The following is a 17,654-nucleotide window of genomic DNA, read 5'->3' as shown; positions in this document are numbered from 1 at the left end:
AATGCTTTTAATTTAGGAGAATGTGCTTCTTTAATGAGGCAAGTTGTAACTGTAAACTAAGCAATTTTCCTTCTTTGAGTTTATGATTATCATTTTTTAAAAAGGAGTTTCACCTCCTCCCTGCTATCTTTTCCACAACAGACATAATTCATTCCTCATTTAGCACTGGTTCTATCAGTTGTTCAAGATTTTTTCAAGGACATATCTAATCTCTCATTAGAATAGGCTAATATAGAGAAGGCCTCGTTTGTTAAGTATATTAGACCTCATGAATTCCTGTTTGCCCATTAATTGTGTCTGACAAATGAGTCTGCTAGTTTTGAATTGACACTGATCAAAACTTTAATGCTTCCTTCCCACTCCTCCAGTTTCTGCTTGTTAAATTCTGTCTAACCTTCAGAGACCATTTCCTCCAAGCATCCTCTCCAGATGCCAGCTGTATGTGCTACTTCCTAGGTCTGTTTTCTACTTTCTATAGCAAACAAACTATTTTTCTTGTGACATAATATTTGTATTCTTGTGTTAATGCCTCTGCCTTTGCAATCTTTTGTAATGACCTTAAGTATAGAGATCTGTATATAAATAGCACAGTAAGTTTTTAAAACTCATACCTTCTAGTGTAGTGCCTTTATTACATAGAATAAATATTTGTCAAGTGGAATTGAATGTATTTGGTTTTTATAATTGAAAATTTCATTTTATGACATTTGAGAGATTCTCTTTTTGACATGTCAATCTCTAGTTTTTACATGGAAAGTGGAAGTAGGGATAGAGGAGTGAACAGAAGAAATATGAGCATGAAAATGCAAATAGACACCAGTGTTTGTAAGCGCCATTATATATGCCTTGTCCTAAGCCTAAAATTTAGTTACATAGTAGTTTAATAATTGCAAGAGGTGACCCATGGTTGAGATTAATTAATTTAGTTATATAGGCTATACCCGCTTATGAACCTACCAGTTAAATGCGGCAAAAAAAAAAAAAGCCGTGATTTTCTCTTCTTAAAACCAGTCCCACAAAACTTAAAACAAATTATTTTTGTTTTGATTGAGGTATAATTATATATAATAATGCGCACAGATCTTAAGATTTCATTTTAAACAGTTTTGACAGTTGTATATGCAGCGAGTGTAGCCACCATCCCAAACAAGTTAGAGGACATTCCTGTCACCCTGATGGTTCTTTGTGCCCTCTTCTAGTCACAGACTTTTTAAAAAAGTTTTCATAGCACTAGAGTTGGAAGGAAAATTATGAGAGAACATATGAGTAGTTACGTTAGAGCTATACCACCCGATTGTCTCTAATTTTTTTAAATATGCATTTACTTCAGTTGCTGGTTACTAGTTGGTTCAGTGTTACTGCTGAAGTCACTGGATTGGAAATGTTAGTGTTGTATATCATAATTTCTTTTGATGATAAGCCTGCTTTTCACTCATTCTTCCTTTGTTCCATTTTACTTATCTACAGTGGTAATAAAATTACTCTTTCAAATAGAATGCAAATGAAAATGGTATGCAAACCATTACTGAACCTTGTCAAACTATACCAACTGTTAAATAATTTGAAGTATTTAGTGAATATTTCAAATGTATTATTATTGTTTTGCTCTGAGCTAAATAAGTGAACAAAAATTCAGAGGGATAGGTAGAGTCAGGAAAGAGGTGAAATATGATTTTTAAACTGTATCTATTACATGTGTGTAATTCTGTTTTTTTTATTTTAAAGGTAAAGAAAGTTGTAACATAATCAAATGGAAACTTTGAGATTATTGAGGATTTTCATTATCCTTGCTATCCCATTTCCCATTACTACAGAAAATTGAAAGTTGCATTTTTATGACTGTAACTAAAGGCTAGATGTAACAGTGACTTTTTGGTTGTGAGCACCTGTTTTCCATGAACTTTCTCTGACTCCCTGCTTGGCACGTTCTGTGGTGGAGAGTCCAAGTTTGGGCCACCACTGTGCTTCCCTGACTTTTTGTCTGAGGCTTCTCATCCCCTTGGCCTTGATCATTGCCAACCACCTGTATCAGTCAGTCTCTGTCCCTCATGCACAGGGAAAGTTTGATGAATTAAAAGTGGAAAAAAACTCTTAGTTCTCAGGAGTTGATTATATGAGGATTGAAATGATTTATGTAAACAATATAGGATTGACACATACTAAGTACTTAAAATTGCTGCGTTGTATCATTTTCATCATCATTACCAATAATTGATTAATGACCAGTTTTAATTTAATTGCAGCTGATGAGAAAGAAAAGTTAAAAAACTGTTAGGAAACAATGATTTTAACTTTGGAGGAAAATGAATATTCTTTAAAACAGAGCAATTTAGTTACACCTGCTTACACCTGCAAGATTCTGTCAGTAGAGGATGCTAAAAGCTCTACTCCAAAATCCAGTGAATGTGTTCATTACTGTTTCCAAACTACTGTGGGAAGGTCTTCATTCTTTAAGATGGGCACTAGGGGGCAATAGAAGCATTTTGGCTTTTGGCGTGAATCCATTGTTTTCAACTGTCTCCTGTCTACAGTGGACAGAAAAAAAATAATCTTACAAACAATGTCTTCTTACATACTGGAACAGGTGAGATTCAGGTTGAGATTAATGCTGGAATAAATTACTTAAAGAATAATGTAGAGTGAATTTTTTATTCTTTTCTGATTTGAGAATTTGACAGGAATATATTTACAATTTATTTTCTGTCTTTAAGCTTTTAAAATCAGTAACAGATTCCTGTATAGAATAAGGCTTAATGGCAGGAATTTTAAGGATGGCTTCTTTATAATTTAACTCTGTAAGGTCAAATAAGGTTTATTTCTCTGTTCACCAGAGTGAACCAAACTTTAAAAAGCACATATCAGATTTTGTTACTTCCCTGCTTTTTTTGGTTACTTTCCTGTCAGTAAACTTTGCAATTTCTTTCTGTCACATGTTAAGAAATCCTTGTCTTGACCTCTAAGGCTCTGCATGACTTGGCTTCTGCAGATCTCTCTGACTTAATCTCCTTCCACTCCTGTCTTGCTCCCTCTTCTCTACTCATGTTGACTTTTCTGCTTTTCTTTGAACAGCTAAGCTTGATCCCTCATAGAGCCTTTCTATTTTGTCTTTCCTCTGTGGGAAATAACACTAGGAGCTTCGCATGATGCCCTCATTTCATTTGGATCTTTGTTCAAGTGTTGTCTCTTTGACTACCTTATACAAGTATTCCACCTGCATTCCACTGCATTCTGATGCTCCATTAGCTGACATTTTTATTGGTTTATTGTCTTTCTCTTCATAGTAATTTAAGTTTCATAAGGGCAATAACACTGTCTCTTTCACTATTGTATCCTCAGTGGCTTGACCTGTTGTACTTGGCACATAGTAGATACTCAAGGAATATTTGTTGAATACATGGCCATCTTTGGCTGTGGTTATACTTACTCTCTTTCCCCTAAACATTTCATGGACTGAGAGCTACTTCTGATCTAGTCACAGTTAACCTTTAGAAACTCAGGAGTAACAGTCCCCTCTCACATTTCCTGGCTGGTTCTACCACAGTTCCCTTGTTAGATGGATGCAGACCTTTTTAAGCTCTCATTGCTAGGTGAGATTTTGTATTCTTTCAGGTGGCTGCCAGGAACAGTCCCTAGTATGGGTCCTTTCTGCCTCTGATCAGGAGTTTTTATTTTATGCACCTGCAATGTGAATGACACAGCTAGTATGGGCCATTTTCTCTATTCTCAGGAATTAGTGTATAGTGGGTAAGATGGACTAGTTTATGCAGACAACACAAAGCATAATTAAGTGCAATGAAGAAGACAGGAGGGTACTTTTATCTGACTGATTGTAGTCTCCACAATTACAAGTTGTTTTAACATATAAGTATTTAACATTAAATTCTGGCAAACTGCTATCAGTGAGTTGCAAATCTTGCAGATGTAAAATTTCATTAAGTCTGTGGAAGTGATGTTAAGGATGTCCTTCACTCCACCCAGAGTCGTCGTCAGATGAGGATCTAGTTAAGTTGGACCAGTTCTTAACTGAAAAAGAGAAATTTAACAAGATTGATAAACGATTTGAATAGAAAATTCATGAAGGCTTTGATTATTTTTTGTAAAAACATACCTCTTAATATTCCTGCCAAGGTTGATCATGTATAGTCTGTAATGCCATTTTATGCTTTATAAACTTTAGTTGGAAAAATTACTTCCAACTTCCAATAAAATAATACCTTTTTTAAGGAAAATAAAATGGTAAGAAAATTCAAGTTTTTAATTCAAAGCTTTACATAATTCATCATTGAACATAACCACAAGCCCAAATGAACAAAGACTTATTTTACAAGATGAGTGAAAAAAATTTTTAAGCTTATGTCATCCATTTTACAGCTGTTTATTATGGTGAAAATTTTGGTGATCTGATGCATTTTTATTATGTACTGTTAAAGTTGCCATAGTATTTTTATTTTGTTTTGGTTTTTTTAGTGACTTAAAATAACATTTATTGGTTCACAGTTCGGTAGATCAGAAGTCTGGGAAGGCTGGACCGAATTCTCTGATTACTTGCTCAAAATCAGGTTAGGGTAGGAATCTTCTCTGGAAGTTCTGGAGAAGAATCTGCTTCCAAGCTCAGCTAGATTGTTGGCAGAGTTCATTTCCTTGTGATTGTGGCCAGAGGTTGTTCTCAGGAACTAGAAGCTGCTTCCCAGTTCTTGGATGTGGCCCCTTCATCTTCAAGCCAGCAATGGTGTGTAATAATACCTGATTCATTCTTTGCAGATTCTAAGATTTGGTGTATTCTGAGATTTGATGTAGTAATAACTTAAATTTTGTTAAAGATTAAATAAACTGTCTAAAAATTTAAATTCATTTTAAGATATTTTAATCCAACCTTTTTATGTCCCTCTTTTATGAAAATTTAGGTCTCCTTTTCAATTGACTACTTTTCTTGTAATCATGAAAGAATGTTATTATGTTCTCCCTTGTATCCTTTATTATTTATTATAGCCATATATCTATCTTCTGGATTCACAGAGCCCTTGTTCATTTCTCCATATAATCACTTGGCACATCCCTTTCTTTCTCAAAACCTTTTTTTCCCTTTACCCAAGGATTTTTACTGTCGTTAGTACTTTCTGTGAAGGAATGAAATTCTCTTCTTCTTTTATTCCCCCAACTCTCTCTGGTTATAACACTGCAATTTTTTTCACACTTTATATTTTTGATCTTAGGTTCAGAGGGTTAAATTATTTACACTTTATAGTTCTATGAATACTTTTGTAATTGGCCCTCCCAGAGTCCTTTACTTCTTATTTATCTATGTGGAATCCTCTTCCTTTTTATCTTTTCCTTCATTTCTCTTTTCTTTCCAGTTCTTTTTATCTTCCTAGTAAGCCTCACCTTTTGGCTCTGTTTCAGTTATGTTTCACTTTACCTTAATGTTGTTTTTAAAAAACTGAATTCAATGTAATTAAATTTCCCCCCATTTTTTACTCTCACTTTATTATTTTAAAATTTTACTTTGAGCTACTTTATTTATTGATCTCATTTTGTTTTCTTCTATCTTCCCAACTAGTTAAGTATTCTTAAGAGCAAAAGTCATGTAATTAATTTTTACACTCTTCTAAATGTTAAAGAAGCCATAGAAATAGACATCAGTTTTTCAGTTTAGTAGATATAAACACAGTATTTGAAAGTAAAACATCTCCCTTGATCTTTCACCCCTTCTATACATGGTTAAAAGTGAAAGATTTGCATATGTCAATTTTGAAAAAGATTTCTTAGTGCTTTTTTAAAAAAGTGCTTTTAAATAATTTTTACAAAATCATATATTTACCGAAGTTGATATAGTTTGTCTTTCAGTGGAATTAGGTACTTCCCTGTTACCAAGATTATAAAGTTTGCATTTGAATATATTTTGTATTTTTGAGTGCCAAATTGATAGAGTAGCATATAAGTACATTTTAAAGCAGTGTTAACAGAGTGCACTTTAAAAAAATTCTTTCATAGACCTCAGTCTTTGGAGAGACAGTTTGTTCATACTATTTGTGCTGAGTACCGGAAGTGCAGCTAATTATGAAATTTGAAATAAGACCAAGACCACCAAGTTGATTCACGTGGCCTACCAGGCAGCTGTTGGATGGTTATTTTGCCATTTCATTACTGATCTTGTTTGGAATCAGTGAGTCTTTATGCACATCCGCATCCCACAGAACCTTGAACAGTATAAAGGGGATTTAAATATTTTTTGATTAAATCAAGGAGTTAATGGCATAATCTTGATTTTTACTATTATAAAAAATGATGCTATAACAAACTAGGAATTCACTATTAAGTAATTCACGGTTCAGTATCTTCAATCCCCTTTTGTTTGATTTATGATAAAGAAATAAGTGTATACTCAAATCTAGAACCAAATAATGGTACTGACAGTAAGTGGTTACTTCCTTTGTGCAGCAAAATTCTAAATACTTAAGGTGAAATAACTCATTTACTCCTCCTACTTCTGTTATCCTCTTTTGACAGATAAGGAAACTGATACTCAGAGGCACTGTTACCCAAAGCTACCCTGTTAGTAAACGGTGGAGCCAGGTTTCAAATCTAGGGGAATCTACTCCAGAATAATATGCTTATCCATTACACCTTCCTTTACCATTGGATGTGACCTTTTCTGCTTCTCAGGGTCCTCTTTTGTCTCTCCTATACTGTCTCATGCCCCATCCTTACAAACTATGAGCAGTTTTTGAATATGAATTCCCTTTTATGCATTCCAACATGCTCCTTCTATCTGGACCCTGGTCAATACTCAGTACAACTCCATTCTCTTGTGTAGGGTCTCTATGTAAGTAGTGACTCTCTGGGTAACATAGTGACAGATCTGTCTCCATCAAGGGAGAACCTTTTCATTTATCAGGATCTAGCTTTTCTCCTTGTGAAAGGAGAGCATTTTTCTCTTTTAAGGACCTTCACTGATGCACAAAGTGAGAATTGAATACTTGCTTCCTTGTGCTACTTCTGCATTAGTTATATTCCTCTATTATTTTATAATTTTTGTAACAGCTTTATTGAGATTATAATTAATACCCTAAAATTCATAATTTTCAGGTTTGCAATTCAGTGGTTTTTAGCATAACCATAGAATTGTGCAATCATCACCACTATCTAACTTTAAAACATTTTTGTCCTTCCTAAAAGCATCCCTGCAGCCTTTAACTTTCACTCCCTGTTCTCCCTCCACTACCGTGCCTCCAACTTTTGGCAACCACCAATCTACTTTCTGTCTGTATGGTTTTGCCTATTCTGGACATTTCATATCAATGGAATAATACAGTAAATGGTGTTTTGTGACTGATTTCTTTCACTTAGCATAACATTTTCAAGGTTCATCTGTGTTGTAGCATGTATCAGTACTTCATTCCTTTTTATGGCCAAATAATATTCTATTGTCTGGACATACCACATTGTAAAAATGCATTAATTGATGGACATTGGGTGTTCACACTCTTTTGCTATTATGAATAATGATGTTATATTTGTCTAGAAGTTTTTGTATAGACGTATATTTTTGTGTTTTGGGAGTGTATAGGAATGGAATTGCTAGGTCATATGATAACTCTGTTTAACATTTTGAGGAACTGCCAAACTGTTTTTCATAGTAGTTGCATCATTTTACAATCCCATTGGTATTCTGTGAGGGTTCAATTTCTCCACATCCTCACCAAAACATATTATTGTTTGTCTTTTTGGTTATAGCCATCCTAGTGGATGTGATGTGTTATCTCATTGTGGTTTTGATTTGTATTTTCCTTAAGAATTACGATGTTGAACACTGTTTTCATGTTCTTATCGGCTAATTCTATGTCTTATTTGGAGGACTGTCTTTTCAGATCTTATGCCTGTTTCAGCTGGGATATTTATTTATTATTGAATTATAAGGGTTCTTTATGCCTTCTGGACACAAGTCCCTTCTCAGACATATGATTTGCAAATATTTTCTTTCATTCTGTGGGTTGTCCTATCACCTTCTTGATTGTATAATTTGAAGTATAATAATTTTAAATTTTGGTGAAGTCCAGTTTATCTGTTTTTTTATGTTGTTTCTTGTGCTTTTGGTGTCATATCTAAGTAATCTAACCCAAGGTTGTGAAGATTTACTCCTATGTTTTTTTTTCCTGTGAGTTTTATTGTTTTAGCACTTACATTTAGGTCTTTGGTCCATTTTAAGTTAATTTTTGTCTGTGATTTGACATAGGACATTCTTCTGTTGTTGTACCTTTCATAACTATGATAAAATGATTGTAATTGTAATAGTTACTTGTTTACAAGAGCGCACCTTCTGTAGTTTCTGAGCTCTATGAAAGTTGTGCATTGTGTCTTCCTTATTTTGGGATCCCTGGTATTCAGCATAGTACCTGGCACTTAGGTTTTATTATGTACAGCTTATAGTAAGTCTGTCTGTGGCTTTGAATGTTTTTATTTTGAAAGTATACAGGAAAATATTCAAGAGTAGATGTAAAATATAAATAGTTAATAAATATGTCCGCATATTTTAGAAGGGTATATAAACATACCATGATAAGTACAAACCCTGGTTGTGTATTTTTTTTCCTCATGGATTTCATGCTTATTTTCTTTAAAATACAATCATTACTAGGCAATTTATATCTTTAGTTAAGAATGAATATATTTGGGCACATACTGTATGTTAGACCCTGTGCCTAGTACTGAAGATGCAAATAAAATCAGGTTTAGTCCCTGTCCTCAAGGATTTTACAGACTAGTGAGGAGATGGTAAGTAAGCAATCTGCTTCTGTTCTTTGGCAAGAAATGCCCAAGAGCAATTTAAAATACTTTGTTGTGGTGGTGGCTTTAGACATTATGGAAAGTATGATGAAGTGTTAATAATGTGTTTGTTCCATATTTGGTGGAATGAATAGGGTGTATAATTGCTAAAGCTAGAACTGTAGAATGAATGCGACGAAACCTGTACAGATTGGCTTTTGAGATGTCTCTAATTCTCAATGTACCTTTCACAGTTGTGAAACATATACTTGTTTTTGTATGTATGGAAAATCAGATTACATCAGATATGGTATTTATTCTGCAGTGTTAGGTTTTTAAAAGATCTGTAGTAGAGAAAGATTAAGATAGACCTTTTCTCAGTACCAAGTGAATTTAATAAACATTTATTATGCCTCAAGTTTCTTTTATTTTCCTAAATAAATTAATTCTCATTAATTTGACTGATACCTTGACATTTTTTATAGTCAAAATTAGTGTAGTCTGTGCATCTTTAACTAAATATAAAAAGATTGCCCAAGCAAGAACTCAGTTTTTTATAAAGAACAGTTATGAAATCTTAAACATAACTCAGAATACTACAGTACTTAACCCATGTTGAACTAGTTCTGCCCTGCAGATCTAAGATGCTGAAAGTCGGTGAAACTTTTCTATCTCAAGGCATTTTATACCTGGTCTCAAACAATTTCTCAAATGTGTACTTTCAGGATAAAACCTGTACAGCCATAGGCTCATAGTAATATTTTACTTAGAATGGGTTGTGATTATAAAGTGTTTTGGTACATTAACTCATTTGGTCGTCACGGGAACTCTGTGAAGCTAGTAGGGCAAGTATTACTGTAGAGGAGGCAGTAGATTGTAATGATTACACACACGGACTTTTGGGCCAGACTTCTAAGTTCACATTCCTTCTCAGTCACTTACCAGTTATGTGATCTTGGACAAATTACTTAACCTCCTTTTGCCTAAGTTTCGTCTTCTGTAAAATGGGGTGATGATAAAACCTATTAGAGAGTTGTTGTGAGAATTAAATTACTTAGTATATGGTGCCTTAAGCAGTGCTTGGCTGATAGTATGCATGTATATGCAAGTTGCTACTTTTATTATTTATATCCAGTAAATGGTTAAGGGAATAGAGGCTCTAAGGAGAAGAGATGTTTTGTTCTTACCACTAGTAAGTAACAGTTCAGAGTCTTGTCCTGCTCTTGCCTTGTCTCTTTAAAACAATATGTTTTTATTAAGTAGCTGTTGAATGAACGATTGTATGAATTAGAAAACAAAAATCCCATATAACCAGGCAGTTTGGAAAATTGAATTATAGAGTAAGATTTTTGCTAAATTGGAAAGTAAATTTGACTTCCAGGATTTTCCAGTTGAAGAGAAAGAGAAATAAATTATGGTATTTAATGTGTAATCTAAAAAATAATATAAAGGAATGTATATGCAAAACAGAAACAGACTCACAGATATAGAAAACAAACCTGTGGTTACCAAGGGGCGAGGGAAGGGGAAGGGACAAATAAGGGGTATAGGACTAACAAATTGTTGTGTATAAAAAAGAAAAACAAGGATATACTATGTAATACAGAAAATTATACCCACTATCTTACAATAACCTATAATGAGGTATAATGGAAGTACTGAATCACTGTGCTGTACACCTGAAACTAACACGATATTTTACAGCAACTATACTTCAATTTTAAAAATAAAATAAAATAAACATGTTATGTATTAGGTCTTCCTGTTTCATGGTAATAAAAAATTAACAAAAGAAAAAAAAGATTTTCCAGTTGAATATCTTTCTTAGGTTATAAAAATTATCTTAAGATATAAAATGTTGCTCAGGCAATGTACTACCAAGCTGTAATAGGACTGGTGAACTTGTGTTGCAATAAAGTGATAATCTCAGAAAACTTTTGCTTCTCACACTTTAATGTGCACTTTAAATCTCCTGGGGGACCTTGTCCAAAAGCAGATTCTGATTTGGTGTGTCTGGGAGAGGCCTGACATTCTGAATTTTAACAAGTTCCTAGGTGATGTCCCTGGTGCTGCTTTGTGTCCTGTACTTTGAGGTGCAAGGCGTTAGAAAGGCTTCTGTGAGAACTGTGGAGCTGTCAGACTGAGGCTTATATTAATCTTTACTCCACTTACAAAAGCACTTTGTTTCCCAAATGAATCATTTTAACCAATTCTTATTCTTTGTAGATAGGTGGCTAAGGAAATATGGCTTTGAGAGAATAATTAGTTCAAGTTTTGTGAAGATATGAGAATGGTGTATACATTGTTGTGACTGGCAAGGTGGGCCTTTTTTAGGAATAGGACAAATGGTAAAACTCAGGGGCCCCAGTCTGAGCTGGTGAAATTTACCCCTACGTTTGTAGTTGTAAAAGAAAGCCTTCTCTTTTAGGTGGGGGTAAAGGAGTGGGAGGGAAGAGTTTCATTATAAGGGTCCTAGAAAGCCAGATTGTTCCTTTTTAATTCTGTTATAGTACCTACCCCTACCCCATCTCTGGCAAGCTCAGCCTCTGTGGTTTTCCATCCCTGCCTAGGATGGTTAATGCTGTGGGTAAGGATGGGCTCTTAATACATACCTTAGTAAGTAATAAATGAAAAGTAAATACCACTGCAAATGATAAGAATGTTACTAGGCTTTTTAGATTAGTATCTCTTAAGAAACGATCTGCTTTTTGGTTACATATGAAATTCTTTCGTTGTTTTCTTAATGATATTTATTTTCCAGCTTTATTGAGGTGTAACTGACAAAAATTGTATGTATTTAAGATGTATAATGTGATGATTTGATATATGTATGCATTGTGAAACGATTGCCACAATCAACTTAATTAACACATCCATCACCTCACATAGTTATTTTATTTATTTATTTTTTTGGTGTGGTGAGAACACTTATGATCAACTCTAAGCAAATTTCAAGTATACAGCACAGAGTTATTAACTATAGTCACCATGCTGTATATTTGATCCTTTAGAACTTATTTTATAACCAAAAGTTTTTAACCTTTGACCAGAAACTTCTTAAAAAACAGTAATTTTTCTAAATGTAACCTGGAACAACATTCAACAGATGTAGAAAATTTCTAAAACATAAGTGTATAAGTGCTCTGAAACGATACTATTGCTAGCTAAGGTGGTAGAGAGATATTGAAGGTTTTCAGTGAAAAATGACATACGAAGACTAATATCACAGTAGTGAGCAACGTGGGAAGAATTGAAGAGGATGGAGGTCAGGGAAGGACATAGAGTACTGTTCATAGTTCCAGATGTGAGTAAGTTTAAGGTTAGCCATGTCATTATGGAATGTCATGAATTACCTAGTCCAACTCTCGCTTTCACAAGTGAAAAGGCTGAGGTTCTGTATAGTTAAATGACTTGGTGAAGGTTACAACTGGAAATTAATCTCAGAGTCCTGTCTAGATTTTAAGTCTTTGTACTTAAGAGAACAAATAAGAATGAACTGACGTATTCATAAAATTTTAGGGTGTTAGGAAGTGATAGAACATACGTTCATGGTAGCTTTGAAAGTAGATGTGTCATTTGATATAAATCCTGTTGGCTAATTACTGCCATTATTGTCTGATAAATAAACATAGAAAATTGTTATCTTTGTGTTTATTGCTAATGTCATATTTAAAAAATATGATTTCTTATAAAATATAAGAATGAACTATCCTTTTTAAGTTTCTCAGCCCTCACACAAATATAAAAAGTTGTTTAACAGTGTACTCTTAAGTCATGTTACTAAGAAATGTTCTGTAAGATTGAAGCTTGCAATAGGGCATTAATGGTTTGAAGATAATTTAGAAGTGGTTTGGGAATACTGCTAATTGAAGGATTGGAACCAGCTGTGAGATTTAGATAGGAAATTGTCTTTCCTTCCTGCAATATTTTAGACACATAACTTTACGTTTTTGGAGGAAGATTTTAAACATTTGATAAATGATGTATTTTGAAGCTTACCTAATATTTATTATTGCATTGAGAAGTATTCAGGCTTAATAGTATACGTCTTTTAATCTTTTTTGTTTATTTATGTGTGTTATATCTATTAAATTTTTTTGAAGTTTTGGTAAAATATACGTAACATAAAATTTGCAGTCTTAACCATTTAAAAATGTACAGCTCAGTAGTGTTACATTGTTGTCCAACCAACCTCCAGAACTTTTTCATTCTGCAAAACAAAAACTCTGTACCCATTGAACGACAACTCCCTATTTCCATCTCTTCCTCAGCCCTGGCAACCACTGTTCTTTCTGTTTCAATGAATTTGACTATTCTAGATACCTCAGATAAGTGCAGTCATACAGGATTTCTCTTTTTGTGAGTAGCTTATTTCACTTCGTATACTGTCCTTCAGGTTCATCCATGTTGTAGCAAGTGTCAGAATTTCCTTCCTTTTAAAGACTGAATAATATTCCATTATACATTTATATCACAATTTATTCCTTCATCCATGGATGGACCCTTGAATTATTTCCACCTTTTGACTATTGTGAATAAAGCTGCTATGAACATCAGTGTACAAATACCTCTTTGAGACTCTACTCTTTATTTCTTTTGGGTATATATGCCAGTGGAATTGCTGAATCACAGGTAATTATTTTTTAAATTTTTTGAGGAACTACCGTACTGTTTTCCATAGCAGCTGCACCATTTCCCTTCAGCAATGTACAGGCATCCCCAATTTCTGTTTATCCTCACTAATACTTATTTTGTTTTTCTTTCTTTTCTCCCTTAATAATAGCTGTCACATTGGATGTGAAGTGGTTATCTCATTGTGGTTTCGATTTGCATTTCCCTTATTATTAGTGATGTTGAGTATCTTTTCATATGCTTCTTGATCACCTGTATTTCTTCTTTGGAGAAATCTCTATTCAAATCCATTGTCAAATTTTGAATCAGGTTTTTTTTTTAATTGTTGAGTCAGAGGAGTTTTTTAATAATACATTCTGGATATTAACAGTTTACCAGATATGTAATTTGCAGATATTTTAGCCCATTCTGTAGATTGCTTTTTTGCTGTGTTAATTGTGTCTTTTGATGTACAGAATGCCTTGGTGGTTTTTTGAAGTCTCAAATCTTATCAAAATACTCTACATGGCTCAAAGCTTAAATTTCAGATTCTTGGCATTGTATACTATCTGGCTCATAACTAGCTCTCTGGGTTAACATTAAAAAAAAAATACACACACACATACACACACAGCCTACACCACACCTCCTTCCCCTTTTTCCTGCCTGGCAATTTGAACTCTAGCCAGGTAGAAATATTTGCAGTTTAGAAAGTGTCAAGAGTCATCTTATTCTCTCCTCGATGTCCTCTACATTCACCTAAGGAACTTCTATTTTTCCAAAGGCATCTCAAACATCTCTTTTATGAAACCTTTTCTAATTACCCTCTACTTCCCCAGACACAATGGAATTGAGCCCTGAACCCTGTGTATTCTTCTCTTAGCATCTGAAACATTTTAGTTTGCTTATTTGTTTACCTGTCTGTTTTGCTTTACTGGACTGACAGTTCTTTGTGAGCAGAATCTCTGTTATGGGACTTTTAATCTTTAACTTAGTTCCTGGTATGTGGTGTGTAGTATATAATTAAATACTCAATAAATGTTTGTTAAGTGAATATGTGATTAGCGAATGAATGAATAAATGAAGTAATTTTAAGTCAGTCTTACTGGATCTCCACAGTTACACCACAATGGACTCTTAATTCTGGTTGCTTGTGGTACTGCACTGATAACTGTTTCCGGTATGGTTTCTGGGAGGAAGTAGCACTCATTTTCAGACTCCTGGTTGGGAATCTCCATTCTTCCCCTGACTCCTAGCCACTTTGTGGCAGATCCTTATTACTGAGTAGACTTTTTATTATGGCTTATAGTACTATACATATACAGCTTTTTAAATTTATGACAAATTTACCCCAGAAAGTTTATTTCTGATTTGCAAGTCTTTTGAAAACACTGTAAGGATGTATGTGCATCAGATGGAATTGCTCATGTTATTCCAGTTTGCTATCATTGTTCTTATTGGGGGTAAACCAAAGAGCCTGGGAAGTAATCCTTTGGTTGGCATTTAAAACCAAACCAAAGCAAAAACTGGTATCTTTTCCCCCTTTCCATTAAGACTGTAGCTCTTGTTATGAATTTTGGTAATAAATGACTTCATTGAAGTCTTATAGTTTATGACGTCCCTTGGCAGGGAAATCTTGAAAATATTTTACTGTTATAGCAAGTTTCACACTAAGCCATATTTCAAAAAGTCATTAGTAAAAGTTCTGGAAAAAGAACAGTCACCATCAAGTGATATGCTACCAGAAGATGGATTGCTACTATTTTAGATGATTTAGTTGTGCCAATTATATGGGCTTTTTATGAGTTATGCCTACATGATTTCCAGTAAAACTTTTATTTTAAATGTAAACAGCATTTATTTAAACATTCAATTCACTCCTAATGTAAATACTGAGTTGTTCTGTGTTCTTGTAAGTTTTTTCTTTGAATGTCAAAAATTGTCTATATATAGGCATATTCTGCACTGAATTCAATGAAATAATTTTCATCCCTCCTTTTGGTGACAGTGTTTCTCTTTCTTGAGTGATGAAAAAGTAATTAGTTATGAAATGAGACACAGACGATAATAGATTCTTCTCTAAGTAAAACATTTGAATTGTTCTCCTGTTTCTTGCAAGAGTACTTAGCACCTTTATATGGGCTTTTATTTCTTACAGATATTGTCAACTGCAAAGGTAGCAGTCAGTGGTTTACAAAATTTAATACAGGAGTAGTCTAGGATTCGTTTGTTCAACTTTTAAATTATTTTGGAATTTGTGTTGAAATATTGGTATCTCTGAGATAGGTATGTGTAGTTCTTCCCAAAAGATAGTACTCTATACCGTGATGTCTTTGTCTTGAAATAAACTGCAAACTCTCTAGCAGTTCCTTGGATTCCTTGAGGTAAGTATTTTTGTTTAGTGCCTCTTGGTTCCTAATCTCTTTCTTCATTGATCTGTGGTGATAATGTATTATAGTCACCTCTCAGATGCAAACCATCTAAAACAAAACTACCTTTAATTCTCTATTCTTGTAACTTTTCATCTGCTTTTAGTCTGGGGTAGAATCGTTTGGTCTTCAAAGGTTTTCACTTTGGGAAAACCTTCAGTTATCCCTGACTCTCACTCACCAGGCTCACCTGATGGATAGCACCTACCTGTTTTTCTTTATGAACATAAACATTAATGTTTGAAGATATATTAAAAATTGTAATCTAATATGATTTATGAGGCCATTAATTCACTCCAGAAACTTTTGTCTGTGTCTGCCATACACCAAGTGTATTGTGGACTGGGGACCCAGAGGTAATATATATGCACAGTCTTTGAGGAGTGTCCATTTTGCAGTTTGGTTAGGGAGTGGTGTGAGGGAGATAGGTAAAACATTACGATGTATTTTGATAGGTTCTGTGATAAGAGATAAGGAGAGGTGGTCATACGAGTGCACAGAAAGGTCATTTAAGCCAGAATTTGAAATGTTGAGAAAAGCTTCCATGAGCAGGTCACATCTGAAATGAGTCTTGAAAGGTGAGTAGGAATTAGCCAGATAAAGAGGACGAGAAGCCTGGAAATAGACTAACATAAATGACCAGAGAGACAGGAGGTAAGCCTTAGGATAACTGGTGGCTGTCATTTATAAAGCATGTACTTTGTGTCAAACTCTGTATTATGAGCTTAAAAAAAATTTTTTTTTTTGCAAGGGGATGTAATTAAGTTAACTTTTGTTTTTCATGGAAGTACTGGTGGTCGAACCTAGGATCTCATGTATGTTAAGCAAACAGTCTACCACTGAGCTATACCCTCCCTGCTGTATTATGAGCTTTAAACCACTTCACAGTAACCTAAGGAGCAGGTGTTATTATCCTTAGTTTGCAAATGATGAAACTGAGAGTCATTACTCTCCCAAGGTTGTGGCAGGTTTAATGAGTGTCAGAGCTAGATTTTAAAACCCTAAGTTTCCTAGCTTTTTGTCTAGGCTGTTCTGTTTCCTTCCAAGAAAGAATAGTTTCAAGATGGAGGAAACAACAGTTAAGTAGTTATCATGCTGTTGAAAGGTCAGGTGTGCAGGTTAAGTTCTGAAAAGTGTCCTGGGGCACTTATGTGACTTATTTATTCATTCAAGTAATATTTACTGAGAGTCCCTTAAGTGCCAAGAATTGTGCTAAGCATTAGGAATTAAGTGACAAGTGCCAAAGTGGGAGCGGTAGAAGAGTGAAAGAAAGTAGAAAACTGTAGTGTGAAAGTACCTTGATTGTAGAGGAAAAGATAGTGACACTGCAGTAAACATAGGGAAAATGTGTGTGTGTGTTTAATATGGGAAATACTTTAATAGTTTATATGCGGAGGAGAAGGAGCTATAGTAGGGAAAAGATTTAAGATAAAATAGAAAGAGCTGGTGATTGATTGGTTCATCAAAGATCCTAAAGAATGAGGGAAGTTAGGGACCAAAGTCTGTTAGATTGCACATATTTAATGAAGTAGATTGCAAGATAATCCTAACATGAATTTATAATGGCTGTGGAATTTTAGTATGATTACCCTGCTCTTGAATAAAGGGGACTTGGCTGAATAATGAAACTTCTTATTTAAATGATCACTGTGATCTCTTATGTCTGATTTATGCATCCATCTTCTCTAACCCTCAGTTACTCTGTCTGTAACCTTTCTAACATAGCATGTATTATATTGAAGTAGAGTCATTGATGTTTCCCTCTTAGACCATATGCTTCTTGGGAGGGAAGATGAGTAGGACCTATGTATAATGCCACTAAGCATCTGGTATAATCTCACTTTAATAAGG

The 17,654-nt window shown here is 34.2% G+C and overlaps 1 protein-coding gene across 1 annotated transcript in view; it reads left to right on the top strand.

Annotated features, from left to right (window-relative positions):
- WDR70 (WD repeat domain 70) overlaps nt 1–17,654 on the top strand; it is a 234,542-nt gene that overhangs the window by 25,084 nt on the left and 191,804 nt on the right. The gene's annotated exons all lie outside the window — the stretch shown is intronic.

The sequence above is a fragment of the Vicugna pacos genome, chromosome 3 (assembly GCF_048564905.1).
Source record: "Vicugna pacos chromosome 3, VicPac4, whole genome shotgun sequence".
NCBI lineage: Eukaryota > Metazoa > Chordata > Mammalia > Artiodactyla > Camelidae > Vicugna > Vicugna pacos.
This window is presented reverse-complemented; position numbering and strand designations above follow the sequence as displayed.